Here is a 24,345-nt window from a genome sequence, read left to right as displayed (position 1 = left end):
TTGAAGGGGTACACCTACCACTATAAATAAACGTGAAATGGACAGTCCAAAGGATTCAATTTTTGTGGTACGATTTCAGTCAGTCAGGTATTAACAAAATCTCTGATAGTTTCAAGTGATTACTGTCTCTGCAAATCAGTAATCAGTCCAGCTTGTTTTATCTTGGGAGGCAGATTTGTTGCAACCCAGTGCAGTAATAGGGTGCAAATACTGTCTTAAGGATAGAGCGTTCTTGTTCGACTCAGGCTATCTTTCTATCCTCTTCCTTTTGATTCCAGTATTTCTAACAATCTTAAGACAATATTTGATCAATGGAGGATCTCGACAAAAAGTACAAAATTGAGGATGCTGGCAACAAGAAGTTTCTTATAAGTAAGTTATTTGATTACAGAATGGTAGGTGATAAGTCTATTATTTCACAAACTTATGAGTTGCAAGATCTCATGAATCAAATAATCTCTGAGGGCCATTCTCTTGATGAGTCTTTCCAAGTATCTACAATTATTTCTAAGTTACCTCTTGTTTGGAAAGACTGTCGAAAAGAGTTGAAACAAAAGAAAGATGCAATGACTATGCAAGAGCTAATAAAGTATATCCAAGTTGAAGAAAATTCTCGCAAATTGGATAAACTTGAATTGGAGGAAAAATCTCCAAAGGTTCATGTTATAGAAAATGCATCTTCTAAGGCCAAAAAGAAAAAGTTTGATGGGAAAGGATCTGTTTCGAAAAAGAAGAAGGATAGTTTTACTAACCCTAAAGCGGCTTGCTGAAAATACGAAAAAGCCGATCATTTCAAGAAACAGTGTAGAGTCTTTCTCAAGGAGAAGCAACAGAAGGACCAAGCCAACATGGTTGAAAATGATTATTGAACTGCTATGATATCTGAGGTATATATAGTGGATGATGATGAGGAATGGTGGATAGATTCTGGTGCAACCAAACACGTTGCCAAGAACAAAAATCTGTTCAAAGTTTATGAACCTATAGCAGATGGACAAGATCTCTTTATGGAAAATTCTTCAACTGCTAAGGTCATAGGTAAAGGCACAGTGGTTCTGAATCTCACCTCCGGAAAGAAGCTTACTTTGAATGATGTACTTCATGTTCCTGATATTAGAAAGAATTTAATGTCTGTAAGCTTGCTTGACAAACATGGATTTAAAATCCTATTTGAGTCAGGGAACATTATCGTGTCCAAAGAAAAAATTTATGTTGGGAAAGGTTATGCATCGAATGGCATGTATAAGTTTAATATAATTAATCCATCTTCTGTTTACATTATTTCTACTTTTGATACATGGCATTCTAGACTTGGGCATGTTAATTATAAGTGCATGAGAAATATGGTTAAATTAGACCTATTACCAGAATGCACATCTTCTAGTCAAGACAAATATTCTATATGCATCAAGTCTAAAATTTCTAGGAAGTCCTTTAAGAAAGTAGAAAGGAATGCACAACTCTTAGAATTGGTACACTCTGATTTGTGTGAGTTAGAAGGTATTCTAACTAGAGGTGGTAATAGATATTTCATCATTTTTATAGATGATTGTTCAAAAGGAGAAATTCAAAATCTACAAAGCCAAAGTTAAAAATAAATTAGATCGTAAGATTAAAATCTTATGAACTGATAGAGGAAGAGAATACTTCTCTACTGATGATTTCTGTGAAGTTTATAGAATTATCCATCAAACAATGACACCCTATAGTCCTTAACAGAATGGACTAGCAGAAAGGAAGAATAGGATTCTAACAGAAATGGTGAATACACTTTTACTTACTTCTGACTTACCAAAGAATTTATGGGGAGAAGCATTAATGACTGCTTGTCATATACTTAATCGTATACCCCATAAAAGGACTAATATTACTCTCTATAAATATTGAATGAAGAAAAAATCTTCTTTTGGATATTTCAAAGTATGGGGATGTAGAGTATTAGTAAGGTTAACTGATCCTAAAAGACCTAAATTAGGTGAAAAGGCAATTGAATGTATTTTCATTGGCTATGCCCAACATAGCAAGGCCTATAGATTCCTAATGATGGAATCTACAGAGACTATTAGCCAAAATACAATTTTGAAATCTAGAGATGCTGAGCTCTTTGAGGATTCATTCTCTAGGAGATGAAAGAATGAAGAGACAAACAAGGAGGATCAAGAAACTGTTCAATCAAACTCTGAGAATAATGAGAGTGTTGAACTAAGAAGAAGTAAAAGAGTTAGAGTAGAAAAATCCTTTAGCCCAGATTTCTATCAATTCTTGGTTGAAGAAAATAGAAATGAAGTTACATATTCTTGTGTGTATAATGTTGAACATGATCCATTGACTTTTCAAGAAGCCATGAATTCTCAAGATTCTGCCTTTTGGCAAGAAGCTATAAATGATGAAATGGATTCTCTCATGGGTAATAAAACATGGATTTTAATAGATTTACCTCCTAGATTTAAACCTATTGGTTGTAAATGGATCTTTAAGCGAAAGCTTAAAGCTGATGGAACCATTGATAAGTTTAAAGCTAGGTTTGTAGCCAAGGGTTTTAAGCAAAAGAAAGGTATTGGCTATTTCGATACATATGCTCCAGTTGCTAGAATTAGTACAATTAGATTGTTAATTGCTTTAGCATCGATTAATAAACTTGTTATACACCAAATAGATGTTAAAATTGTTTTTCTAAATGGAGATTTAGAAGAAGAAGTTTACATGGAACAACCTGAAGGGTTTGTTTTGAAAGGCCAAGAAAGTAAGGTTTGTAAATTAGTCAAATCTTTATATGGTCTAAAACAAGCTCCTAAGCAATGGCATGATAAATTTGACCAAAAGGTTGTAGCAAATGGATTTAGAATAAATGAATCTGATAAATGTGTTTATTCTAAATTCAAGAATGGACATGGTGTTATAATATGTTTATATGTTGATGATATGTTAATCTTTGGTACTAATTCAAGCATTGTTTTGGAGACAAAGACTTTTTTATCTTCATGTTTTGATATGAAAGATATAGGTGAAGCAAACGTAATTTTGGGAATCAAAATTGTTAAATCCTTTGATTCTCTTTCTTTATCACAGTCTCATTACATAAAGAAAATCTTAAAGAAATTCAATCATGAGGATTGTAAACCAGTTGCTACCCCATATGATCATTCTATTAGATTAACTTCTAATGAAGGGAATTGTATATCTCAATTGGAATACTCTAATATCATTGGCAGCTTAATGTATGCCATGCAATGCACTCGTCTTGATATAGCTTTTGTAGTTGGTGTTTTGAGTAGGTTTACTCATAATCCTGAATAAATTCATTGGAATGCGGTGTCTAGAGTACTTAAGTACTTAAAGGGCACAATGAATTATGCATTAAGTTATAAGAAATTTTCCGCAGTACTAGAAGAATACACAGATGCAAATTAGATTATAGGATCCGATGAATCAAAGTCCACAAGTGGTTGGATATTTATTTTGGGTGGAGGATCAATATCTTGGGGATCCAAGAAACAGACTGTGGTTTTACACTCCACTATGAAATCTGAATTTATTGCTTTAGCAATGACAGTAAAGGAAGCAGAATGGCTTAGGGACCTATTAATAGAGATTTCTCTGTGGCCTAAGCCAATGCCTGCTACATCAATATCTTCTGATAATGAAGCAACATTATCAAGAGCTTATAATAAAATTTACAATGGAAAGTCAAAGCATATCAGTTTAAGACATAGCTATGTAAGGGAACAACTCATCAAGGGAGTTGTGACTATTAGTTATGTAAAGTCAAAGAAAAATTTGGCTGATCCATTTATAAAAGGCCTAGGCAGGGATGTAGTATGGAAGACTTCCAAGGAGATGGATTTAAAGCTTTTAAATGAGAGGTAACCTGCAAGTGGAAACCAAATAGATACTAGACCGACATTTAGTCATCTAGTTCAATGGAAAAACACTTGTAGTAATAACCGGTTATGCACTTAATTAGTAGAGATAATATCTCTTGTCATTTCAAGGTAGTATATGTATGTATGGAGAAACAGACAGAGGATAGGATCAATCCTTTAATGAATCTATGTCCTATAGAAAATGCAAGTCATACATTTGCATATTATTATATTTACCTATATAAGTGCAGGAAGTGGGGCCGCTTCTACGAGATTCAAAGCTTGTCTCTAAGGCACTTATGAAAACCTAAGATGAGAGCACAAGGTCATAAATGTTCGAGTATTTTTGAAACTATGTGAAGTAAATCATATGTCTAGTATATGAGATTTATCGCTATAAATTCTAAGTTCAAGGCCTCGTCCACTTCGATTTTGACAAGTCCTAATGTATTTTGACAACATGAAGGTTCAAGTCGAAAGACACCTTTATGTACATATGATTTAAAGGTACAGAGAGGTTATTGACTGAGACTCAATTATTTTAAAAATTGGGAGAAATTATTGGAATTTTTTCAATAATTGTGTGGACGATTTTGGGTCATTCTTTGGTTCAATATTGGTCTGGTTTTTTGGTGATTTTGGGTCATTATTTGGTTCATTGTTGGCCTGGTTTTTTGGCTAAGGGACATGTATCTTCAAAGAGACATATCCATTTGTATAGGTGCATTCATAGCACTTGGATTAGAATCTTTTAACCTAATCCATTGATCCAAGAGACACATCTACACCATGGGGTATCTTCAAGAGACACTTACATATAAGTTCTTGGATTAAAATCTTTTAATCTTGTCCACTCATGTCAATGGACACACCCATTCCATGAGGTGTCTTGAAGGGATAGACCTACCACTATAAATAAAGGTGAAATGGACAGTCCAAAGGATTCAATTTTTGTGGTACGATTTCAGTCAGTCAGGCATTAACAAAATCTCTAACAGTTTCAAGTGATTACTGTTTCTGCAAATCAGTAATTAGTCCAGCCTGTTTTATCTTGGGAGGCAGATTTGTTGCAACTTAGTGCAGTAATAGGGTGCAAATACTGTCTTAAGCACAGAACGTTCTCGTTCGACTCAGGCTATCTTTCTGTCCTCTTCCTTTTGATTCCAGTATTTCTAACAAAGATTTTGCACTAGCATATACATAAGAGTGAGGAGTAGCTCATTTTCATTCGATCTTTTTGAGTATGTTCAAGTTTGTACTTCCACTATATATAGTACTTATGGGCCCATGCAAAAGTATGAAGAAGCTTCTGAATTCTATTGTATGGAGATTACTCCAATCCCCAGAAATACAGAGAAACAAAAGAAATAAGAGGGTGGTTTATTTAGAAGAGATGTATAATGTGTCTAGACCCTATTTTTGTGCATTTAGTTGAATTTTTACTTCCAAGAAATAATGGAAGCTGATGTTGAGACTTAACATGAATGATGGGGAATCCAGAAACGGTAATATATTCCTATCTTGTAACTATAATAGGGATTTGATGTTTATATACAAGTGTACAGATCCATAACCAGATACATTTTACATGTAATTTTTATTATACTTTTTGAACTAAAGGGAAATGGATGCAAAGTAAATCAAAATTTAATGACCAAACATGGTATGATTTGGAGTTAGTGAGATAGTCACATGGGGTAATGATTATGAAAGTTTCTTTTTTAAGTATGAAAATTTCACTTCCCTTCCGTTTAATTCCCTTAGCAACCAAACGAAGCCTATAGGATTCTTGGGTCCAAATTGAATCAGAAGTCCCTAACATCTACAACTTGGTTTTTGGGTTTTCCAGGCCGATTCCAATCAGGATGGGATCGGATTGGAATCATCTGAGATCGATCCATATCATAATTCCGGGTTTTTAAGCCCTTATCTTGTCCTTACAATGCATATCATTGCAGAAGGATTTTCACTATTAAAGAAGTGCTAGATGCAAATGGCCTTGTTGATGTTGAGATTTTCTATATGACATGCCTCATTCTTTATACCTTTAAAATTTTCTGGTTACAAATAAAGTCAAAACTTTTCTTCATGGGTAGACCAGGAAAGAGTCTCTCAAATCGAGAGATCTAGGATCTTGAGGAAATTGACAGGCATGCAAATTGAGGTGATATTAATCCGATTGCCAGACCAAAAAATCCTCTCCTATAAATAAATGAGCACCAACATTTCCTAACGATCCATAAGAGAAGTTTAGTTTTGGTCACCATGGATATCGATCTCGATATCTATCCATATCAACCATATTAGTTTGTATTAGGCCGATGGATCAAGAAGTCATTTTTTTTCCACAAAAAATCCAGGGTTCAAGCTGAATCACTGATACCATGTTGGTCGGTATTGGGAATGGTTGATACCGATACTGATCGGCCAATAAGTCCAATACAGATTCCTAAAACGCTGGATATATGACATTGATCTGGAATCTTTTTTGCCAATGTAGATAGCACTATTTACTAATCTCATATGATTTGGTTTCCCTTACTCATACCAATCTTTTCACAAAATAAATATAGAAAAGGAAAAAAAAACTGCGAATGATAGAGGTGGCAATTCCAAACCTTACCGCCCCAAACTCAACCTGGTTAGGGAAATTTGTCCTCTCAAGGCAATGCACCACACTTAAGAATCCAAATGTCCACCCAACACTTGAAAGGATAAAAAGACGCAATGGTTCGATGTTTAAGTGTGGTGCACTGGTGAGTGCACCGCATTTGAGAGGATGAAAATCCAACTATTTAGGGTCCGTTTGATTGCAAGGGTATTGCAAGTGAAAGTGAAATTTTTAAATTAAAAAAAAAAAACCTTTGTAATTATTACCTCTTATGTTCATCAAACTAACTCCAAATCATTCTTTATTTGGTTATTAAATTTCAGTTTACTTTTAATCCAAACCCTTTTGGATTTAAAAAGTAATAAAATCACATCTAAAAACTATCATTACTAAATATAATAAGAAATTGTATTAGTTTATACAACCATGTTATATAATGATTACAAAAATTTCCTATTTAGGTTTGAAAAACTTTACTCCCCTTCCCTTAATGCCCCTTGCAACCAAATAGATCATTAATGAGTTAACCAGGAGATTGAATTTGAATATTCTTCGGAGAATCAAATGAGTTATTGCGGCATGTATGACTATTTCTTGAAGTGGCTGGGGCGGCAATAGAAATGAGAAAAAAGATTTCTGACTTCATAAGTAATGACTTCCGAGTTTTTGGAAATTCATACCTTCTTTTATTCTTTTTCCATTAAACATGATGAATCAGAGCAGTAAAGGCAACGACTTTTCCATATCAACTTATTTGGTATGGTGTTGTTCATACTTCATAAAGCAATTTGGCTTTGAGTTAGCTTTATTAATTCTATTTTAGTGGGTTCTCTTTCCCTATTAATTATTTCCAAGTTAGTGACACTTTACATTTTCAGTAGTTTAAAATCGTTTCATATTTGAATTAATTAGTGAACCAATTATAAGTATATATAGTAGATTCCAATTTTGAGAACTATAAAATCAAATTTCTATTTAATGAGCAAACTGGCAAAGTGGAATTTTAGTCAAATGAACTCGTAAAAAGATAAGATAGCTGTGATCCATCATGTGAGCGGCTAGTATCACTACACAATTAGCTGAGAAGTCCAAACTGATTGACCGACGACGACCCATTGATTAAGACCTGTCTATCTTACCATATAATACGTTAGGGGCAAGAGAATGGCTTACCGCTCATGTAGCACCTGCACTAGTGTAGCCATATAGGGCCCAATAAGAGTGCATGTGGAAGTATTTAAGTGAATGGGATTTTTTAGTTCATTAGAGGTTGAACGGTAATTTTACACAATCCAATGTCTAGGCACAAGAACTATTCGACCGATTAGCGTTGTTTTTCCCATAAGGGGTATAAGTGTGTCCATCTCAATTTCAATTGAAGCCAACCCGTGAAAATAACTGACCATTTCAGTGTCATAGAAGGCCCGACTGACTGAAACTGACCACTTATGGCCCAGTCTTCTTGGGTTCAGTTTGGCCCATTTGTACTTTGTTACAATTTGCTAAGTTCACGGTATCATAACTGATCTGATACTGATCCTAGATTGGCCAATATCGGTTGGGATTGGGTGATTTTGCTATTGTTTTTCTTTAAAAATTGATTTTTAACTTGTTTAACCTTGGTACAAAAATTGACATTTACCCTTGGTACGTACCACTACTCCAATATGGGATCAATCAGGAATCGAAATCCGGATCGGTGGGTGTTGATACCAATCCGGATAGGCTATTCTGATACTAGGGCTGCAACAGGGTCGGGTTGGGTCGGGCTTTTTAAAACCCTAGCCCAACCCTGAGTCCCCTTAGCTCAGCCCAGACCCGCCCTGACCCTGACTCAGGGCCTAAAAACCCTGACCCTGACCCTAACCCTGATGGGCCAAGCCCAGCCCAAGCCCACCCTGATTGGCCCTGATTGGGCCAGGCTTGGCCTATTGACCCTGGCCCTGACCCTGACCCTGATAGACTATATGCTTTCATTGTATAGAGTGCAAACAGACTATATCTATAAGCCATGACCACGCATGCTTTCCCACAAGCCATGACCACGCATGCTTTTACACAAGCAGGTAGCACTCTCTCATTTTATGATATAAAGTTATAAATTTTTCATTATCAAATAACAACATGCATTACCTGTTAACTGGTATAGAAAAACAAATTTAATGAAAGTAAACCAAACTCCAACTGCTAATACTTTTATAATTATAACTATAATAATCAAATAATGAAAATTTCCAACAAAAATTGTTGTTGTTATCAAATGAATGATCAACATAATAGCAAATACTAACAATGACATTTGCTCCAACTACAAATTTTATCCCATTACTCATGACAAAGCTAATTAATATCAAACCTACTTGTCAACATTTAATAAGTTATCTAGTTTTTACATTAAAAAAGTTCCATCAATGTAATATCTCCAACAATAAACAAACATTTCAAGATAGATCGCATACAAAAGATGCCAAATTTTGACTCAACAATTCTTCAAATGAGAAAGACTAAAGAGTACTCCCTTGAATGTGGAGATTTGCTTCTATTTTATTTGGCTTTTTTTTTTTTTTTGCACAAAATATTTTGCATCATGTTGGAATAATTGTCTTCATCTAAGAACTAATTAATTTGGTTTTTGCTTTGCATTGTGATGTTGCTTTGCATTTGTACTTAAGAGGTCAAATTTTTTCTTGTGTCCCGCTCAGACCTCTAATACCTCTCAGTCACTCACTCTCTCAACCTTTTATTTGTTCAATGAATTTACACATTAATTCTTCCCAATCCTGATTATAGATTATATAATATATAATGTACTTAAAAGGCTAATTTATGAACCCTTGTTGTTATTTGTTACATTAATAATTTCTTATATAATATAATATCATATTATCATTATACATAATCAGGTTTAAAACCAGGGTCTAGATCAGGGTCAAGATCAGGGTCAAGATCAGGGCAAAGATCAGGGCCAAGATCAGGGTCAAAATCAGGGTCAAGATCAGGGACAAAATCAGGGTCAAGATTAGGGTCAAAATCAGGGCCAAAATTAGGGTCGGGCTGAGCCCGAGGCCTCAACCCAGACCCGACCCAACCCTGACTCAGGGCCAGGCATTTCTGACCCTAACCTGCCCTCAGGGCTAGAAATCTTTAGCCCAGGCCCTGTTCGGGCTCAGGGCGGGTTTGAGCCAACAGGGCCAAACTTGCACCCCTATCTGATACCAAGAGGAGAGGGGGAGGGGGGGAGGGGAAAGGGGTGCCTTATAGCACAAGTCAAACACATGATCTTGCGGAAGCCTACACTTTACTAGTAAGGCACCAACCAAATGAGCAAGCAATTGTTTTCAGTGACAACAAGTGGCCACTATGTTTATCTCTCTTCCTCCAGCACTCCTTTGAAATGATCTCCTACCCCTAATGTATGATACCTTGTCCACGTTCCCCAGTGGTGCCTCCCACTAGCTCACCACACGCGAGTAGTGTGCCTATCCTTCTCTCATAATTAAGATATGGTTCTAACAATCAAGTTAGCTAGTAAATTTCATGATAAGTTATGGCTCAATTGAGCATCTGTATCTCAACCAAGCAACGGATGAGCCCAATGGAGAGTCAGGCGTGTGCCCAGCAAAAAAACCAAAACTCAACAGGGGTGCTAGTGGTAAATCAGCTCGACCATCGGGAGAGAGTGGTCTACGATCAGCAGCAAGAAAAGGTTGGTCGTAGATCACTAACCAACAACGTGTAGAATTCGACCCAAATCTTCGGCTAGTGTCACCTTAACCCAAAATCTCTCCAAACAGACCACGATATGCACCGGGACAAAGCCAGCGTGGATACTAAGGTCGGACCCACAGATAGACAACTAAACCATAACTTTCACCGTTGAAATGCCGGTGAGATTGGATATCCGTCTTGCTTCCCTTGCTGAGCTGATCTACGACCACCCTCTCCCGAGTTTCCCTTGTTGACCGAGCTTGGGTTTCATGGAGTAGCTAAGGCTAAGCGGTAACCTACCGATTCCCTTTCCGCGTTAATCTAGTTGGATCAAATACAAAGCTTAAACCGAATGAGTGAATTTAAAAATTGATTTCGTCTGGGATTTAAGGACTGGTTTTAATTGATTGATTGGGTTTTGGTATCAGCCCGTTTATCAGACCGAACAAAATTGACTAACTATGTTTACCCAATAAATAAATAAATACATAGACTAACTATAGAGGCCAAGGGACCAAATAAGGTGGGTAGCCACGTTGCTGATCTGCCCTTATTTTGGTCTGTGGGAGGTATGATATGATTTTTTATCAGGTAAATTGTTAAGCATATGATATGGAGATATGCAATATTGGATTAAATGGAAACTTGTGTGTGTATTCCATTGATATGGAGGGGTAAATATATACATGATTACAAGAGATCAATTATCCCAAATGAGAGACTAGTTACATCCTAAGATTGTGCTGGTTAAAATGGAAAGAATCAAATAAGGATCAATTAAGATCAATTTATATAATTTATGATATGAAAACTCATATGGTAAGACTACCCCTCAAGTTGGAGCGTGAAGGTCACAAAAGCCCAACTTGGAACTGAGATGACAAAATTGCTCACGATTGAGTGACTTGGTGAAGAGGTCAACCAATTGGTCTGAACTAGTAATTTTGATAGGTAGTAAGAATCCTTGTTGAAGTTTCTCACGAACAACATGGCAGTCAATTTCAATGTGCTTTGTGCGTTCGTGAAAAATAGGGTTAGATGCAATGTGAAGGGCCACTTGATTATCACAAAATAATGGTGTGGGGGAAAAAGATATTATCCCTAAGTCTTTCAACAAATATGAGATCCAGACAAACTCGCATGTGGCAATGGCCATAGCCCTGTATTCTGCTTCGGTAGAGGAGCGTGATACAGTGGTTTGCTTCTTGGTCTTCCAGGAGATAGGGCTAGAACCAAGAAGAATACAATAACCAGTCTTGGATCTTCTCCATCACTCCGTTGCTACTTCTGATCATTCCTCTTATGACCTATGGCATTGTCGCCTCGGTCACCCGGGTTCTTCCATTATTTCTTCTTTGAAATATTTGGACTCTAGTATTTTATTTTACAAGGACTGTTTATGTACTGTTTGTCTGTTGGCAAAATAGACTCGTTTACTATTTCCTAATAGTTCTATATCTATACTTGCTTGTTTTGATATGATTCATCTCGATGTTCGAACGGTCGAATAACAATCATTGAGGCCTTGTAAGAAATCTATAAGAGAATCAGATTCAAACAAGCCATGAAGTGTAGTAACAGTGCCGTAAGTGCACGTCGATAGAGTGCGATAAGAAGAAAATTCATCACAGAGACCTTTGAGTTTGGTATAGTAAGTCAAAATAGAGTCATGGCCTTGGCACAAGGTGGAGATTGAACGTCGAATTTCAAAAATCTGAGGAGCATTCTTTTAAGAAAACCGAGCCTGTAAGTCAAGCTAAGCATCACGGGCAGTGTCGAACCAAAAAAAACTGTGAGCAAAGTAGGAACCGTGGAGTGAACAATCCAAGAACGAAGCATATGGTTGCAACGAATGCAAGAAGAAAAATCAATCGAAGTAGGCTCCGGTTTGGGCAAAGAACCATCAAGAAATTGGAGTTTGTTCTTGGCTTTAAGAGCCATTAGCATGGCGCGAATCCAAGTGGGAAAATTGTCACCATCAAGCAGCGGGGTGACAAGGACTGTACCCGGCTGATCAAAACTATAAAGAAAATAAGGAGAGGTGGGTGAGATGGTAGTAGCAGCAGGGAGTGGAGCTGTGGGATCGCCCATTGAAAAAGAGAAAGAAGAATGCCCAAGAACTGTGTCTAGGCTGATACCATGTTAAGCATATGATATGGAGATATGCAATATTGGATTGAATGGAAACTTATGTGAGTATTCCATTGATATGGAGGGATAAATCTATACATGTTTACAAGGGATCAATTATCCCAAATTAGAGACTAATTACATCCTAAGATTGTGCTGGCTATAATGGAAAGAATCAAATAAGGATCAATCAAGATCAATTATCCTAGTCAGCCATATATACAATCTATGATATGAAAACTCATATGGTAAGATAAATAATGTTGGGTATAATATTAAGTGAGAGGCTTGGATATGTCGCCAACTTTTGATAAGTTAGTGGCATACATCAATCATAGGGTTGAACATAGGAGGATAAGGGGGTCTTTTCCAAGGGAGAGGAGAGAGGTTGACACATGTTAGGCACCTTGGCTGCATGCCTAGGCTTTTCCCTAATATTAATTTGAAAGATTCAGTACATTAGCATTACTCCACCTCACACCATACCTACCTTGTAACCATTGTAAAATTAAATACTAAGGGGTGTGAACTGATGTAGATATTTTTATCATTCTATATCCAAGTTTGAAATTGAAAGATGACATTTATATGTACTGAGAAGAATCCTATGAGGATGTCTATTATCCAACTAAAGAAAGGTAGAAGAACTTGTATCAATCTTCATTTTGATAGCATGGGCAACCAATGATCTATATTTTACAATCTTCCTCCAAGGCCAAGAATCATCAAAAGGGCATGAGATAGTCTACAATGAATCATGTTTGAGAAACCAAGGGTAAATCCACTCCACCCATATACCATTACTCCTAAAAGATAACTTTCACACAAGCTTAAGAATTCCTGCTTGATGATTAACCTCCTTGATTCTTTTTAGACACAAGCCCCCTTCTTTCTTGGGGAGATAGACTAAAGACCACCCAACCATGTTCATAAACTTATTATTGTTAGAGCCTTTCCATAGAAAAGCTCTCATCTAAGACTCCACCTTTTGTATGAAAGATTGATGCAGCCCAAATATATCTGTCCAATAAACATAACTCTAGATAATTACCCTAACCAATACTAGGCGGCTTATATAAGAAAGAAGCTTTGACTTTCAGAGTTGAAGTTTTTTTTCCTCAGGTTGTCCAAGATAGGAGTACAGTGATGGGCAAGAAGCTCGGCCAAGATAAGATAGAGACCAAAATGCTTCACCGGTAGATACCCTTGGCCCCCTCAAGCATTCCTTCTCCTCTTCAGATATGTCCACGAAAATGATCATAGATTTAGGACTGTTCCCATGAAGACTTTGATAAAGATACAACAAGTAACATGGTATTATTGAGTCCAATCCGTATGCGGAAATTCAATTGGACCTATCCTTGTCGCTTGCTCCCAGTCCCGCCATCTCGCTAATCAATCTTGGGAAAACTTAGAAAATCTTAACACAAGAGGGCTTCCTGGTTTGTTGGTCTCTCAGAAAATGATGGAGTTTGATAGGATTCTCCTCCATATATATATATATATATATATATATATATATATATATATATATATATATTATATAGTCCAAACCAGGTCTCTCTCTTGGACCGTCTTATTACTCCTTCCTATCAATGAGAGTAATTCAACAGCTTATAAACACTCATTCAACCAAAACAAAAGAGAATAACTCAATAGTTACATTAGTCTCTTTAATAAAGGAGAATAATCTCATATAACTAGTCACCATTACTCTTTTTAATAAAAGAGAGTAACTTCATGTAACTAACAACTATTGCTCTCTTTAATAAGGGGAGTGATTCCATGGTAGTTTCATAGCTACTACATTTCTTATGCCACTTGTCCCATGACTATCCCAACCATAAGTATTAATTGTCTAAAGATAATAAACCAAAGTAGTGAAAATGTGAGTTGAGGTGGCACATGGGCCACACCTACTAACATTCTCCTGCTTGGACCATGATGCCACTAAGCAACAATTCATTTGGTTGGTAAACCTGATGTATGGCCATACAATTAATCACAATCATGACTTTTGGACAACTGATTATCAAAATAAAAAATTTCAACTTACAAATCATGGCGGTACATGTCCATTAACAGGAACACTTCCTTTCATGTATTACAATGAGTTTTTCTTTATCAAAATGAACTCTTCATGTGACGAGACTAAGAATTAACTCATATTAATCCTTGTTAGTTTAATTGCCTTTTCAAACTAATAGGCACATATCATTCCAACTTAATTTGCATAAAATATATGAATGACATTTATCGAATAGGGGAATACATCAACTTAACATTGCAATACATATACAATAAGGTGTTAGGTACATAAAAATTTACAAAGACCCATGCGACCTACATGCTCCACAAATACTTTGGGTGGAAGCCCTTTTGTGAATGGGATGACAATCATCTCCTCAATACCAATATGCTCTATCGTAACACGATGATCCCCAACGTCCTCTTTCACAACAAAATACTTAATCTCCATGTGTCTACACCGACTTATAGAGCATGTATTGTTAGAGAACCGTACGGCTGCAGTATTATGATAGAAGATTCGTATCGACCTCTCGATAGACGGAACCACCTTGAGATCTGTAATAAAATGTTGTAGCCATGAAGCCCAAGAGACAGCCTCATAGCACGCCACCACCTCTGCTTCCATAGTAGAGGATGCAGTCATTGGCTGCTTAACACTTTTCCAGGATACTACTCCGCCAGCTAGCAGAAAGATGCATTAGAATGTCGACTTTCTTGTATCTCCACACCCAATATAGTCCGAATCTGAATATCCAACTAACTCCAAGTTATCAACATGCCTATATGTCAGCATATGATCCTTGGTGCCTTAAAGGTATATGAGCACTTTCTTTGTTTCTGTCCAATGTGGCATACCAGGGTTCTTTTGGAACCTTCCTAGAACTCCCACTGCAAAGGCGAGGCCAGGCATAGTACAGACCTGTGCATACATCAATTTGTCAACTGTAGATGCATACAAGATGTTTAGCATCACTTGCTCCTCTAAGACATTCATTGGGCATTGTCTAGACTAAGTCTGTCACCCTTCACAATTGGTGCTACACTTGACGAACAATTCTTCGTTCTGAAACGCTCTAATATCTTTTCGATATTTTCTCGTTGCGATAATCCTAAGATCTTCTTAGACCTATCCCGATGAATCTCTATGCCTAAGATAGAAAGCTTCACCCATGTCCTTCATATCGAAATGACGAGTCAGATGCTGCTTCGTGTCATATAACAAGCCAAGATCACTGCTAGCTAAAAGTATGTCGTCCACATGTAGTACCAAAATGATGAAACTTCATTTGGTCTTGAAGTAGATGCATTGATATGCATGATTCTCCACAAATCCAAATATGATAATCATGTGGTCAAATTTCAAGTACATTATCGGAAAGCTTGTTTCAACCCATATATGGACCTCTTAAGCTTATAGGTCAAATGATCTCTCTTGTTCGATGAAAAACCTATCTCTCTTGTTCGATGAAAAACCTTCTGGTTGATCCATGTAAACCTCCTCCAAAAGGCTTCCATTTAAGAAAGTCATTTTTACATCTATTTGATGTAGCTCAAGATCAAAGTGAGCTACAAGTGTCATAATGATTCAAAAAGAATCCTTTCTTGAAACCGGTGAAAAGGTTTCCTTATAATCAATATCTTCTCTTTGATTATATCCTTTCGCCACAAGTCGAGTCTTGTATCTCTCAATGTTACCATTAGGATCCCTTTTGATTTTGAAAATCCATTTGCATCCAACTGTAGATGCACCCTCGGGCAACTCAACAAGTTCCTAAACTTGGTTTTTAGCCATAGACTCTGTTTCCTCTTTCATGGTATTAAGACACAAGTTCAAGTCTTAACTATTCATGGCTTGCGAGTATGAGATTGGATCTACTTGAGTTCCAACTCCACCCTCATACTCTTGGAGATAGACAAGATAATCCGAAGGTATTACTGATTTCTTTTCCCTTGAGGATCTTCTTAAAACTGATTGTTCAATATTTGTATTTTCATATTGAACAATAAGCTCAGCTTGAATAACAGGCTCGATAACAATTTCATTTTGACGAGGTACCAATCCACTAGATGATCCCTCATTAAAGGGAATAAAGGATATGTACCCTTCACTCTCAGATGTGGAAATAGTTGTTGGGATAGGTAGTTCAATGAACTTCACATTCCTCAACTGTGTACTCCCACTGATGTTGCCATCCTCTAGAAATCTTGTATTATTAGATTCTACAATGGTAAGCGCATGGGATGGGCAATAAAATCTATTACCCTTTGACCTTTCAGCATAGCCAATGAAAAAACCACTGACTATTCTCATGTCCAGTTTCCCTTCATGTGGGTTATTTACCCTCACTTCGCCTGCACAACCCCATACTCGTTTATGTCTTAAACTTGGTTTCCATCCTTCCAGAGCTCAAAAGGAGTCTTTGGAACAACCTTTGATGGTACCCTGTTCAGTATATATACTGCCATTTTTAGGGCTTTGCTCCATAAGATTAAGGGTAGATTTGAATTGCTTATCATACTTCTAACCATTTCCATCAGTGTTCTATTCCTTCTTTCACCTAGGTCATTCTGGTTCGGAGACCCAGGCATGGTGTACTGTGGTACTATACCTTGCTCTTGAAGGAATTTAGAAAATGGACCCTGTTTTTGTCCAGAATTTGTGTACCTCCCATAGTATTCAGCACCTCTGTTTGAACATATAATTTTAATTGCTTTGTTGATTTGTTTCTCTATTTCTACCTTATAATTCTTAAAGGCCTCTAGTGCCTTGTCTTTATGAACTAAAAGATAGAGGTACATAAACCTCGTATGGTCATCAATAAATGAGATGAAATATCACTGATCATTAGACAAGGTGTAGCAAATGGTCCACAGATATCCGTGTGTATGATCTCTAGCGTCTCAGAACTTCTATTAGCACCCTTCTTGATTTTGTTGGTTTGCTTTCCTTTGATGCAATCCACACAAACACCAAAGTCAGTAAAATTTAGAGTTTTAAGAACTCCATCTTTTACGAACCTCTTGAGTCTGTCTTGTGAGATATGACCCAATCTTTGGTGCCACAATTTGGAAGAATTATCATCAATCATATTTCATGTAATGCCAATACTACTATTTGAAGTAAGTAAATTACTTTCAAAACTAGGATCTAAACTCAAGAGGTATAAACCATCAACTAATAATCCAGTACCAACAATAACATTGTATTTAAACAAGGTTAAATTTATTTCATCAAAATTAAACACATAACCCTGATGTGCTAATTGTGATATATATACTAAATTTCTTGTGAATGACGGAATATAAAAGGCCCTCTCCAGATCCAGGACATGACCAATCTACAAAATAAGTCTATAGACACCAACAGCCTCCACCTGAGATTGCACCGTATTTACGGAGTACACACGAGTCTCATTTTCCTTCGGCGGCCTTGTCTCTGAAATCCTTGTAAGGTATTGCCAATATGGATTGTGCAACCCGAATCAATCCACCAATTATGCTTGAAATCAACCAAATTAGATTCAAAGCAAACATAACTAAATGACATACCTTTCTTCTCCTTCTATCCCTTGAATTCTAGACAATCCTTCTTAAAATGACTTCTCTTTTTGGAAAAGAAGCATTTGGGTTCTAATTTGCCTTGTTTCTTCACAGGCTTTTTCTTATTCTTCTTGTGCGGAGATTTACTGGATTGTCCTTTCTCATAGGTTGTCAAGTGTGCACTTTCCACCTTCTCAGATCTCAGCCTCTCCTCTTCTTGAACACACATAATCAATAATTCATTGATTGACCATTTCTCCTTTTGTGTGTTATAGGAGACTTTAAAGGATCCATATTCCTTTGAGAGAGAGTTGAGAACAAAGTGCATAAGGAAAGATTTCAAGATGTCTATGTGCATAGCTTTGAGCTGAGCTGCTATATCTCGCATTCTCATTATGTGCTCACACACTCCTTTACCTCCACTATATTTTAGAGAACAAAGTTGTCCCATCAAAGTGCTTGCTAGGGCCTTCTCAGAGCTCACAAACTGGTCTTCAATAGCCTTTAGGTAGTCCTTGACATTCCCATTATCAGGTATTGATCATCTGATGCTCTTGCTTACATTTGCTTTGATAAGCATCAGACTGAGACGGTTAGACCGTTCCCAGCATTCATAGTGAGCCTTCTCTTCTGGTGTACTAAAGTCCGTGAGAGCTGTAGATCGACTCATCTATATGGATTGCCAAATCTAGGTCCAAACACCCCAAGGTAAGGAGAGCTTTCTCTCTCCAATCGGCGAAGTTATCACTAATAAGCGTAGGAAGTCTAAATTGATTATCAAGTAAAACTGCATACATATAAATTTAAATAATATTTAATTACATGGCGTACTAAATTTAGTGCTAAAACAACCCATATTATTTTCAGCCACAAACTAGTGTCAACTACAACCTTCCTGTGGGCTTCACTATAACTGACAAAAGTTTGTTCTTAATCAATAAGACTAAGGTACTTTACATCTATATAGGAGAACCCCGTACCTATGGGCCAGAAGAATTCCCCATCAAGATTCTAAGTATTCCATCTTATCCCAACTTCATACATGAAAACTAACACTTTCCTGTGGGGATTGTACTCTTTTTCACATATTAGTTGCAAGTTTTAGATACCAAGTCCTTACATTTTCATAATTGTCAAAATTTGATCTTTAGTGTGCTATGGCAACTCCTAGAGACCACTGAAGGACAATTTTATAAATTTGACATCTTACTCAATTTAACTTAAAGTGTCACATGAATTTGTCACACAATTGAGTTTATATTGGTTCAAAATATTGTGTCTAATGAGCAATTAAATAGGGCCCAAAACAACGAAACTAATGTAAAAGGCAAATTCCAATTTAGCCTTAATAGAATACAGAATCCAACCAAAACTTTATTTTTATATCAGAACTAACATGGCTTAGAATTCTTTTCACAAAAAGGCTAGGCAAACTTGAACAAAACAGTAGCATGGGAAATATCCTCCCAATGGTGGTGCATGTTAGCATGTGGGCCCAGTGTATGTTAGCACCCATGTTCCTTGTGCAAGATAGCAAAATCCACAATCTAGTTGTCTATAAAAGCATTTCAAAATAGATTTTAAATTTAATATTTTATAAACAAGGATTTTCTAAAACCACTTTAACTTTCATTTTTTTTTTTAAATGTAGCATTGATCACAATTTTTTTGTCTATTATTAATATAAATCTATGTTCACCATCATGGTTTCTCATTATTATAGTTCTATCAATAATATATTTCTATATCATTAATAAATTTTTATGTTCACTATTATGGTCTCTGATTATTATAGATCTATCATTAATATGTTTCTATGTTCACCAAAACATCAATGATACCAGAACCAAAGTGGTCAATTCTAATTTCAAATATTAACAGTCAGCAAAAGAATTGTCTTTGCACAAGGCTGCACCCATTTTTGTTGTGGCTATTGTTCATGGCTTACCAATCTTAAAAATGGCTGTCATGCCATCATGGGTGCAGCCAAAACAAGGCACAACAAAATAAAATGATAACTTTATTATTGGCCATGTGTATAAACACTTTCTCGACCAAGGTAAATAGCGGGTGGGGGTCCTACTTTGATACCAACTGATAGAAATATATCAAATAACATGGTATTATTGAGTACAATCCGTATGCGAAAATTCAATTGGACCTACTCTTGTCACTTGCTCCCAGTCTCGCCATCTCACTAATAAACCTTGGGAAAACTTAGAAAATCTTAATACAAGAGGGCATTCTGGTTTGTTGATCTTTCAGACAATGATGGAGTTTGATAGGATTCTCCTCCATATATATATATATATAGCTCAAACCAGGTCTCTCTCTTGAACCGTCCTATTACTCCCTCCTATCAAGGAGAGTAATTCGACGGTTTATAAACACTCATTCAACCAAAACAAAATAGAATAACTCAATAGTTACATTAGTCTCTTTAATAAAGGAGAATAATCTCATATAATTAGTCACCATTACTCTCTTTAATAAAAGAGAGTAACTTCATGTAACTAACAACTATTGCTCTCTTTAATAACAGGAGTGATTCCATGGTAGTTTCATAGCTACCACCTTCCTTACGCCACTTGTCCCATGGCTATCCCAACCATAAGTATTAATTATCTAAAGATAATAACCCAAATTAGTGTAAATGTGAGTTGATATGGCACATGGGCCGCACCCACTAACAGACTTGACATAGCTACAGGCAAGTGAGACTTTTGGTTAAATCCACGAACAGGCTTAGTATAGAGAAGAATGTTATCAGAAATATTTCTGGCTTCAATGAAAGCAGATTGATTAACATTGACCAACCCATCAACCACTTCTTCCATCCTTTTTTCCAAGACCTTCATAATTAACTTATAGATCAGGTTGTAAAGGGCATTGGGTCTGAAATTAATAATGGAACTCGCATCTTCATCTTAGGAATTAAACAAATGAATGTTTGATTACCTCATTAATTTTGTGAAAATCAAAGAAAAAACTCCAAACAACTAAGATAAGATCAATTTTGACTATGTCCTAAGTAGAAATAAAAATTCATGTTGAATCCATCTAGCCTTAGGAATTTGTTTGCTTTAATGGATTTGATGGTAGAAGGATTCCCTTCATCAGAAGGGAAAGCCTCAAGCCTCAACTATTTCTCAGAAGAAGGAAACTTGTTGATCAAACCTTTTGGGATAACCTCTCTAACAAGGAGATTATCAAGGTTAAACATCCCCTTAAAGTACCTTGCCACTCCATCTTGATTTCCTCTGGTTTGAGAAGAATTGCCCCACTTCGAGCTAAAAACTTAGCAATAGAGTTACTATTAATCCTCACTGTCAAGGATCTGTGAAAATAGCTAGAATTAGAGTCCCCAAGTTTCAACCAATTAACTATAGTGTTTTGCTCCCATCAGCGCCTCCACCACCACCACCGTTGCTGCCGTCACTCCACCTTCACCATCACCATCGTTGCTGCTGTCACTACCACCTCCACCACCACTACCTGCAACACCCTCTCTCTCAAGCTCCCTTTCTCACTGTCCTCTCCCCTACCCCATCCTTCCCCTATAACCCCCTCCCCCAATTGTGTTCCTCTTCCCCTTCCTTTCAGTTTTGGATGTCCATGGTGCTCTAGGAGTAGGACGAATTTTGTGAGTATCTCGGGGAGGCAGAATTGCATCCTATCCCCCCTTCATTTGCTTTGTCTGGTGCGGAGACTCGGAGCAGGTCTTGGTCTTCTTTCTTTGGCCCTCCCCCTTCAGCTTAAGAGGGCATCAGTCTCTTTTATTCCCAGTCTTCTACTTTTGATGGGAAACTTGTGATCCACTGCTCTGCCAATGTTGTGTCTGAAGAGCTCCATCTTTGGAACAATACGTGCATTGGGTTCTTCATTGGTCGCAGGCTGTCCTTTGAGTTCATCAAAGCTTCCCTGTCCCGTTTGTGGAAGCTTTTTAGTCATGTTGATATCATGGCTGTAGACAACAGTTTTTGGTCTTTCAATTCAATAGCGAGGAAGACAAATTGCGGGTGTTGGAAGAAGGGCCTTGGAATCTTATGCGTAGACCTCTAATCATAAGGCCATGGGATCCTAATCTTCTGCTGAAACAAGTGGAACTGTCTTCAATTCCAGTGTGGGTGAGGCTTCCAACATTGCCATTCCATCTATGGACTCCCACTGCGTTGAGCATGATAGGCAGTGCCATTGACATCCCTCTCTACTCGGAACAGAGTCACGCAGTTAAAAGATTGTCTCTCCTTCGCTTGTATTTGTGTTGAGATAATGGCGTCTTCCGAACTGCCAAGGACAGTTTCTATTTGCCCTGAAGGGAGTTCTTGTTTTGAACAGGACATTACGTATGAGTGGGTGCCTTCATAATGCCTTTGCTGCTGCTCATTTGACCACAATGCTGCCCAGTGCGGAAAGACTACAACTGCCCCTTCGTCTCGTCCTCAAGCCCCAAAGCTAAGCCACCGGAATGAGACTATCTGACCGCGCTCGGCTGGTCAGCAAACGAGACTCTAGGGTGATGGCATCCTCCCACCACCGAAGATTGGAGTGGGACCACATCTAGACACTGCAAGGGAGTCGACCGTTGCAACAGGTGCTGTTACCGAGCATTGCCATTTTAGTGACTCAATGGCTTCTGAAGTCACTGCGGACCTAGGAGGGCCTTCTTCAATTGGTCTCCATGTGTCAAACCTCTCCTTGTAGTCCACCGATACTGCAGCCTGTGCTCCTCAAGCCAACCAGGAAATCTTGAGTCTGACCATGAATTGGACCTAGCTTGTGGAACTTTGGAGTGTATTGTTGAAGACCCGCCCCCAACACTATCTCCCTTGCGATGGTGGTGGTGCCAATTTGGTTAATCCAGTTAGGCCTCCTACGCCTAAGAAGTAAGGGATACAACAAAAAAGAAAAAAAAATAAAAAAACCAGGAAGCATGGGAATGGCCCCCGTCAGATGGAAACTGAAGCAAGTTCTCCATATGGGTTGGAATTAATTGTTGATTTGGGGGGAGAAACATCTCTCAGTCCGGTTTTGGAGGAGCATGGAAGCCAACCTTTACCCACCTCATTAAGCTCGATGGATGTTGAGATGGTTGCCGTTTTGGGAGCTTCTTTGCAGGCTTCGTTGACTCATTTGCACTGTCAATCCAAGTTGGTGCGGGATGCACCAATTGATAAGTTGAATGGGATCATGGTGACTACTACTCCTAATATGGATGATAGTGCTGTTGACATCAATGGTAGGGGGCTATATGAATCTAATGGTGCTTTTTGGGATCAGGAGAATCTTTCCTTAGCTTCTAAGAATCAAAGCGGGAGTTGGGTGATCCCTTCCATTCCTCCCTATAATCCTAATGGGAAGAAGGTCAATTTTATATATAGGTGACTGGTTGTTTAGGTCTTATTATGTCCTTTGTTCTTCTTTGGGTGGTCATCCTTCAGCTTAATTAGGCTGTAGGTTAGTTTGTTGTTTTGTTGTGCAGTTATTCTCCTTGTATTCTTCCGTGTTCTCCCCCCTCTTTTGTTATTTGGTAGGGGAAGGGGGGAGTTTCTTTGTGCTTCGTTAATATATTTTTCATTCATCCAAAAAAAACTCTAGCATTTTGTCTCAAACAACTCTTTTTTGGGAGCATATATCCAGATACCTCCTGAGATAAGATCTTCTCATCTTCAACCAACCTAGTGTTAGACCATCATGCAGGTTTTTCAAAATAGCCTAAAAGTCAAGTTTACACTATTGAACCAAAGATTCATTGTTACAAAAGCAGGTGGCATTCCAATGTTTTAGAGAAGTCTAAACTTCTTTAAGTTTGATAGCAAGGACGTCAAGGGAGGGGAGTTTCTCAAGCATGGTTTGGTCTAAGTTTCTCTTACCACATGACAGAAATCCTCACATGTTTGTTCCACATCTCAAAAAACTTAAAGAGCTTATTAAGCCCAAAAAACATATACGGCTAAATGAAGGTTATACTAAGGCAATGGTCAAAGATTCCTGACGCAATGAAGTGAACTTCAAAAGAGCTTAAGGAGGACAACCACACATCGTTAGTAAGAACCATATCTAGGTTGCAGGTTGCACGATATGCGTTCGGGTCCTATTCTCTTAATTGTTCCAAGTATGGAAGAAGCCCATACATATTAGATTTGTCATTCCTAAATCATCCAGGAAAGAATTAAATGCTTCCACCGCATCAACATCAAGATTATCACCATCCACCTTCTCCCCTCGCAAACTGGACCACATTGAAATCCTCGGTATTGACCTAAGGCATTAGAATTGCTTTGGCCAGCCAAAACCCGTAGATCATTCCAAACTTGATATCTATCTCGGGCCACATTGAATCCACAGACAGAAGTCAAGAATGTTCCATGAAGCTAATGAACATACATAACACATAAGTGAAGGAGTTGGGCATTGAATTTAACAATAGAGGCTTTCACTTGGGCACAATTCCAAAGACAC

At 37.5% G+C, this 24,345-nt stretch overlaps 1 long non-coding RNA gene across 1 annotated transcript; it reads left to right on the top strand.

Moving 5' to 3' along the window:
- The first annotated feature begins 5,185 nt into the window (after window positions 1-5,185).
- Window positions 5,186-23,661, top strand: LOC122646761. Its single transcript, XR_006330692.1, has 3 exons — window positions 5,186-5,293; window positions 6,608-6,611; window positions 23,651-23,661. It is a non-coding gene; the product is annotated as an uncharacterized LOC122646761 (long non-coding RNA).
- The last annotated feature ends 684 nt before the right edge of the window (window positions 23,662-24,345 follow it).

The sequence above is a fragment of the Telopea speciosissima genome, chromosome 11 (assembly GCF_018873765.1).
Source record: "Telopea speciosissima isolate NSW1024214 ecotype Mountain lineage chromosome 11, Tspe_v1, whole genome shotgun sequence".
Taxonomy (NCBI): Eukaryota; Viridiplantae; Streptophyta; class Magnoliopsida; order Proteales; family Proteaceae; genus Telopea; species Telopea speciosissima.
Note: the sequence above shows the minus strand (reverse complement) of the source record. Positions and strands in the feature narration are given on the sequence as shown.